General features: G+C 45.5%; 1 protein-coding gene across 5 annotated transcripts in view; it reads right to left on the reverse strand.

Annotated features, from left to right (window-relative positions):
• slc45a1 (solute carrier family 45 member 1) overlaps positions 1-5763 on the reverse strand; it is a 112052-nt gene extending 106289 nt beyond the window's left edge. For 2 of the 5 annotated variants that reach the window (XM_069918653.1, XM_069918655.1), the window contains exon 1: positions 2524-2699. The gene's annotated coding sequence lies outside the window, so the exon portion shown is untranslated. Of the gene's footprint in view, positions 1-2523; positions 2701-5468 lie in introns of those variants that run through there. The other 3 variants (XM_069918654.1, XM_069918656.1, XM_069918657.1) reach the window with 3 other exon arrangements.
• Positions 5764-6000: the final 237 nt, after the last annotated feature.

Consider the following 6000-nt stretch of genomic DNA (forward strand, 5'->3'; position numbering starts at 1 on the left):
AAGCCACAGACCTATAAAGGAACTTAAGAAAAACTCAAAGAAACCAAAAATAAAAAGATAAGGCACAAAATACACGAGCAATGTCATCTACACCACGACCCACCTCATTGATCTCAACCATTCCACTGCTGGCATGAATTGTTGCTTTTCCTTTATTTCTTTGGCTTGGCTTCGCGGACGAAGATTTATGGAGGGGGTAAAAAAGTCCACGTCAGCTGCAGGCTCGTTTGTGGCTGACCAGTCCGATGCGGGACAGGCAGACACGATTGCAGCGGTTGCAAGGGAAAATTGGTTGGTTGGGGTTGGGTGTTGGGTTTTTCCTCCTTTGCCTTTTGTCAGTGAGGTGGGCTCTGCGGTCTTCTTCAAAGGAGGCTGCTGCCCGCCAAACTGTGAGGCGCCAAGATGCACGGTTTGAGGCGTTATCAGCCCACTGGCGGTGGTCAATGTGGCAGGCACCAAGAGATTTCTTTAGGCAGTCCTTGTACCTTTTCTTTGGTGCACCTCTGTCACGGTGGCCAGTGGAGAGCTCGCCATATAATACGATCTTGGGAAGGCGATGGTCCTCCATTCTGGAGACATGACCCATCCGGGCAGGAGCAAGGGGGAGACGGCGGCCCCGGCCTCGGTCGAGTGAGGCAGACGGAGGCCCCGGTCCGGACAGGGAGTGGGAGGCGGCGGCCCCAGTCCGGGCACAGGAAGAGCAGCGGCGGCCCCGGCCCCGGTCCGGGCGAAGGGTAGACGGCGGCGGCCCCGATCCGGGCAGGAGCAAGGGGGAGACGGCGGCCCCAGTCCGGGCACAGGGAGAGCAGCAGCGGCCCCGGCCCCGGTCCGGGCGAAGGGTAGACGGCGGCGGCCCCGATTTCCTTTATTTAGAAGGGGTATAATTATATCTGTGTATCCATGTGTTGCAGATAAGGCTGCTGTACCCCAACTATGGGGGAGAGAAACAGAGCTAACACTTCACAGTGAAGTCCCTTTGTCGGAACTGGGAAACAGACAAAAGAACCATGTTAAGCTGCAGAGATTGTGGGGGATGGGGTCACATTTCTCACTGGGTAAAACCAAGGGACCATGGGGAAGAAGATCAATTAGCCAATGAGTGAATGGGAGCAGTTGGAGAATATAGTGAAAAGAATGTAGGAGTTGTGAAGTGCAGAGCACGAAGACATGCTCAGCTGGTCAGGCTCTGCATATCCTCTGTTCCTACATCCCAAAGTCATGTACATCATGTAGGTTAATTGGTACTCCAAATTGCCCTAAATGGTAGAATCTGGGGTGGGGGAAGGATAGAACCATGGAACATTATAGCATAGTAACAGGCCTCTTTGGCCCTTCTAGTCTGTGCTGAACCATTTTTCTGCCTAGTCCTACTGACCTGTACCCAGTTCATAGCCCTCCATACTTCTCCAATCCATGTCCTGTCCAAATTCTTGAAGAAGTTCCCACTTCTCCCTATCCCTAAACCTTTCCCTTTTCACCTTAACCCATGTCCTCTGGTGTGTATCTCACTTGCCCTCAGTGGAAAAAGCCAATCTATATTTACTCTGTCTATCCCCCTCATAATTTTATAGTGGGTAGAACTGATGGAAGTGTTGGCAGAATAGATCACAGGGAAAATTCATGGAGGAATGGGATTGCTACGTGAGGCAGGCTTGATGCGCAGAGCAGTATTCTTCTACGATGTAAGGATTAATCTATGTCAAGCAGTTTGCGACATTGTGATTCTTTCACACAAACACTGATGTTATTTCAAAATAACTTAATCTCCTGTAAGTACTTTTGTGCTTTGGTGTTATTAAAGAATTAATCATTGTAATTTTTTAATTTCTTCTATGTTATGCATTTGATTCTGCACTAATTAGCGTATACAGAGCCGTTGTCATTCCCACACTCCTGTTCGGCTCCGAATCATGGGTCCTCTACCGGCATCACCTACGGCTCCTAGAACGCTTCCACCAGCGTTGTCTCCGCTCCATCCTCAAAATTCATTGGAGCAACTTCATCCCTAACATCGAAGTACTCGAGATGGCAGAGGCCGGCAGCATCGAGTCTACGCTGCTGAAGATCCAGCTGCGCTGGGTGGGTCACGTCTCCAGAATGGAGGACCATCGCCTTCCCAAGATCGTGTTCTATGGCGAGCTCTCCACTGGCCACCGTGACAGAGGTGCACCAAAGAAGAGGTACAAGGACTGCCTAAAGAAATCTCTTGGGGCCTGCCCCATTGACCACCGCCAGGGGGCTGATCTCGCCTCCAACCGTGCATCTTGGCGCCTCACAGTTCGGCGGGCAGCAACCTCCTTTGAAGAGCCCACCTCACTGACAAAAGACAAAGGAGGAAAAACCCAACACCCAACCCCAACCAACCAATTTTCCCCTGCAACCGCTGCAACCGTGTCTGCCTGTCCCGCATCGAACTTGTCAGCCACAATCGAGCCTGCAGCTGATGTAGACTTTTACCCCCTCCATAAATCTTCGTCCGCGAAGCTAAGCCAAAGAAAGAATTGCAATTAAAATTATTCTTACGTAGTCTGCACCCAATCAATAGAATTCCTTCAAGGAATAGTTGATTGTATTACTAAGTGCTACTTAGAAATACTAGGCGTGTGACTGGTTGAAAAGTACAGCAGGCGCCAAGGTGTCCATCCTCCAATGTTGTGCTGTCTCTAAGCAATAAAGCATTTAGTCATTGTTATGTCAATAAGATATTGCATTACGTTCGTATACAATGTTACAGAGAGTCAATGATTAGTTCTTCTTGCAGCACAAAGTAAACTGCTGGGAGAACTCAGTGGGAGTAGCAGCATTTGTGAAGGCAAAGGGATGGCTGACATTTCAGGTCAAGACCCTGCATCGGGACTGAGAACATTGAGGGAAGATAGCCAGTGTATCGAAGTAAGAGGGATGGGGGAGACAGAGGGCGGTTGCTAACTGTTGGAATAATACGAGGGCTGGGTGAAATGACGAGCAGATGGAGCCAGGTAGGGCAGACGGGAGGCGAGGGGGGGATTCTGAGACAGAGGCTGGGAGGTGATAGGTGGAAACACAAGAGGAAAAGGTGGAGGAATTTTTTGAGGCAGATGAGGGGATAGGAAAGGTGAACCAAGGGAGAAGAATCACAGGTGAACAGGAAGAAAAAAGAACCAGAATTTATTGTCATGAACATGTCACAGAATTCATTGTTTTGTGGCAGCGTCACAGTGCAAACATTGATATAAACCAACTTAAAAAAATAAATAAAAATAGTGCAACAAAAAGAAAGAGACAAAATGTGGTTCATTGTTCATTCAGGAATCTAATGGTAGAGGGGAAGAAGCTGTCCTTGTGCTGCTGAGTGCTCGTCTTCAGGTGAGGTAGGTGAGTGAAAGCCAGGTGAAACAAAGTGGAGGAGGGAGGAGAGATGGAAAAGATGAACAAAGGGAGTGACACCGGAATGGAATGATGGAAGAGGAAAAGGAATATAGGAATAAGTGGCTTGTCTGAAATTGGAAAATTCAGTATTCATACCATTGGGCTGTCAACTACCTAAGAAAAATTTGAGACTCCGCAAAATGGCATCTCTCTAAGCGTGGGTCTCACCAATCATAAAGGAGGCCAGATCATTCGCACAGAATGCAATAGTCCAGGTTGGAAGAGGATGCACCTGAATCTCACCTGGAAGGGTAGCTTTGGTCCCTGGATGGTGGTGAGAGTGGAAATCTCAGGACAAGTGCTGCACTTCCTACAGCTGCAGGGGAAAGTGCCAGGAGAGGGAGTGATTCTATCTTTTACAATCCACCTTCTCTACCTGGTTCTATTGGCTTATCAGCCCTCTCGTATTTGGTTCCACCGATCACCTACCTCTGTCTCACCCTCCCTTTCACTTCTGGCTATCATGTTCTTAGACCTAATAAGTGGCCTCAACCTTCTCTTTGCCTCCACAAATGAAACTTAACCTGCTGAGTTCTTTGCACGGTTTATTTTTGGTACAGATCCCAGAATCTGCAATCTGCTGTGTCCCCATTTTACTGAATGTGTGCAAGGACCTGAATGAACCTAAACAAGAAAATCTTGCTGATGCTGGGGTCAAGTATAATACACAGGCCATGCAGCATCTATGGGAGGTAATCAACATTTTGGGCCTGAGTCCTTTGTCAAGGTATGAGCTACAAATTGATAGGCATCTAAATAAAAAGGTGTCTGGCGGGGGCGGCGGGGGGGAGGGAATGGGAAAGAAGGAGGAAGCAGGGTAGAACACAAGCTGATAGGTAAGAGATCATAGGTGGATACAGGTGGGAAGGTAGAAGAGTAAAAATCTTCCAGCTATGACCTCTTACCTGTTTGCCTGTTCTCCTCCTTTCTCCCTCCTCTTCTACCCTCACCTTTTTATTCAAGCACCTACCTGTTTTTGCTCATACCTTGATGAAGCTCAAACCCGAACAATTGGTTACTCTTTACGTCCTATAGATGCTGTGTGACCTGTGTTTCTCCAGCACATTCCTGATTATACTTCTTGACAATTATACATGAAAATGATCCAAGACTTCCTGACTCCAAAGTTTCTATTTAAAAGTCTCTGTCACATCTTTTGCTCAAACTTCCATTCACAAATGCTCTGCTTCACATGCAGAAAAGAAAGAGTATACTAATGATTTCCATATCAGTGTTGCCATCTGGCAAAGGAGCACAAAATAAGTAAAAGTTAGCAACACAGTTGCTTATAAACTTAGGGATCTGGGACTCTGTTCCTCCCTTTACAACTGGATCCTCAATTTCCTCTTCGGCAAACCTAATTAGTGAAGATCGGCAATACCATCAGTGCAAGGGCACCTTAAGGCTGTGAGCTTAGTCCTCTGCTCCACTCCTTCTACCCTCACGATTCCACACAATCTATAAATTTGCTGTTGACACTACAGTCATTGGCAGATTTATGGATAATGATGAATCAGAATACAGGATGAAGATCAAGAATCTGGTTGCATGTTGCCAGAACAATCTTGTTCTCAACGTTAGCAAGACATCGTGGGGTGAAGGGCCGCACCGTTCTGTATTCTATAATTATTTACTTGAACGATTTTAAAATTCAAACAGCTGTGGTTACTGCTGAATTGCCTAATGCAATCAATGTGCAGGTTGCAAGTGATAATTACCCCTTTAGGTGCGGAAGCAGACAATGTAAAGGTCTTCCAAGTATTCTATTTTAAGAATACTGGCACCAGTATTTGCAGAAAAGTGTGCGGAGTTATGAATACAGTCAAGAATTACACTGGAAAGAATTTTTTCAAAAGGTTTGTTTCCTGAAAAAAAATTGGGGATAATGATACAATTTCAAGCTGAACACAAAGATAATTTCAGATTAGCTGCATCATGTAGGAAGTTGGAGGAACATTATTTATTGAATTTAGCATGTTTCATTGCATAACGATGCTGACATTTTGCATGAGTTCAACTGACCTAAAAATGTTTTTCTACTGATTTTCATTTGTACTCACCATCTGATGCCTCTTGTGTCAGTGTTCAACAAAAGTCAGCCAACACTGAGGGATTCCAGTTGACCTGATACCACTTTTCCAGAGTCACAATGACCTGACGAAACCTTTCACCATGTTCGTCACTGACTGCACCAGGATCAGCAGGGAAGGAGTCCAAGTGCGAATGCAGAAAATTAATTTTCAACGACACGTTACACTTCCTGGTTCTGTTTAATAAATTTGTGGATAAATTTGAATTTGAATTGACCTTGTAAATTGGAGTAGGGCACTATATAATAAACCTAAAGCTAAAGTCGTAACTAATGGACAAGTGTCTTCACTGTTTCAGTTGGCAAGGTCAAGCAGACACGGATGTCTCTTATCTGCAGTGTTGTTTATTTTAGCAATAGAACCACTCGCAAAACCAATTCGTAGTGATTTGGAAATTAAGGGATTTAGAATTGGTCATGAAAAGCATAAAATTAGTTTATTTGTAGATGGTGTTTTGTATATTTGACTGAACCTGAAACTTATTTACAAAAATTATATATTA

The sequence above is a fragment of the Narcine bancroftii genome, chromosome 2, assembly GCF_036971445.1.
Source record: "Narcine bancroftii isolate sNarBan1 chromosome 2, sNarBan1.hap1, whole genome shotgun sequence".
NCBI classification, from domain to species: domain Eukaryota; kingdom Metazoa; phylum Chordata; class Chondrichthyes; order Torpediniformes; family Narcinidae; genus Narcine; species Narcine bancroftii.